Raw genomic sequence first — 1,837 nt, 5'->3', positions numbered from 1 at the left:
TGAGAGGGAAATTAGAGAAACATTACCTTTTACAGTACCACCGAGGAAAATAAAATACCTCGGAATCTATCTAACTAAAGAAGTCAAAGATCTTTTCAATGAACATTACAGTACTCTGAAAAAAGAGATCATAGCGGATTTCAGAAAATGGAAATATATTCCCTGCTCCTGGATAGGAAGAACCAACATTGTGAAGATGGCCATACTCCCAAAATTGCTGTACAGTTTTAATGCAATCCCTATCAAACTACCACCAACATATCTCTCAAACCTAGAGAAATCTTTCCTTAAATTTATTTGGAAACAGAAAAGACCTAGAATAGCAGAGGCAACCCTGGGCAATAAAGACAAGGCAGGAGGCATTATAATTCCTGATTTGAAATTATACTACAAGGCTTCTGTGATAAGATCAGCATGATACAGCAAAATAGACTTTAGGATAAATGGAGTAGATTAGAAGATGCAGAGGTCTCTACAAACACACTCAGTCACCTGATCTTCAACAAAGGGGCCAAACATACTTACTGGAAGAAAGATAGGCTCTTTAACAAATGGTTCTGGAAAAACTGGCTCTCTACATGCCAAAAACTAAAACTTACCTAGGTTTGTCACCATGTACTAAGCTAAAGTCAAAGTGGATTAAAGATCTAAACATTAAAACAGAAACACTAGATCTACTGGAAGAGAAAGTAGGAGGAACTCTTGAAGACATAGGGGTAGGCAAAGAGTTCATGAACAGAAATCAAATTGCACGGGTAATACTTGAAAGAATTAACTGAGACCTCTTATTGAGAAGTTTTTGTGTGTCAAAAGAAATTACCAACAAAGTGAAAAGATAGCCCACAAATTTCGAAAAAATGTTAACTAATAAGCTCTCAGACAAAGGTCTGCTGTCTAGAATTTATAAAGAACTAAAAAACATTAGGCCCCTAAATTTAAAGACCCAATCCAGAAATGGGCATCTGAGATGAACAAACACTTCTCAGAGGACGAAATTAAGGAAGTGAATAAATATATGAAAAAATGGTCCACTTCACTAGCTATCCGTTAAATGCAAATTAAAAGAACAGTGAGATACCATCTCACCCCAGAAAGAATGGCTATCATAAAAAAAAAAAAAATCAACCATGAACAAATGTTGGAGAGCCTGTGGGGAAAAATGAACCCTTCTACATTGCTGGTGGGAATGTAGACTGGTGCAACCATTATGGAAATCAGTGTGGAGACTCCTTAAAAAACTAGGACTGGAAATCCCATTCAAGCCAGCTATCCCCCTACTTGGAATTTTCCCAGAGGAACTGAAAATGTCATATCATAGTGATAAATGTCTACCTGTATTTATAGAACAATTTGTGATAGCCAAGTCTAGCAAACAACCAAGATGCCCATCACCTGAAGCATGGATGAAAAAGATGTATTTTATCAGCTATAAAGAACAATAAACTTGAACCATTTATATTTAAGTGGATGCCACTTGAAGATATACTCATAAGTGAAATAAACTAGCTCCACATGTGTGAATATCATATAAAACTCAGAAGAAATACAAATAGAAAGGTATAACAATTAAAAGGAAAGCGAGAACTTGAGGATTGGACAATGAGTAGAGGGCAAGGAGAAATGCTGGGATAAATGACGGGCAAAGCCATGCATTTATAGACGCAAGATGGGTAAGGCAGTGATCCTGGGAAATAGCAGCTTTTCAAAACTAGTTGTTGGTGCGGAGAGTTTCCTGCTACCCTGCGCCGGCGGGACCAGTCCCAGCCCAGGCGCAGAGTGGGCCGGACCCTCTCCCAGCCTCTTGGGCCGCCCCCCCACCACTCCGCAGTGCCTCCCC

Source organism: Octodon degus, unplaced genomic scaffold, assembly GCF_000260255.1.
Source record: "Octodon degus isolate 3935 unplaced genomic scaffold, OctDeg1.0 scaffold00048, whole genome shotgun sequence".
NCBI lineage: Eukaryota > Metazoa > Chordata > Mammalia > Rodentia > Octodontidae > Octodon > Octodon degus.
Note: the sequence above shows the minus strand (reverse complement) of the source record.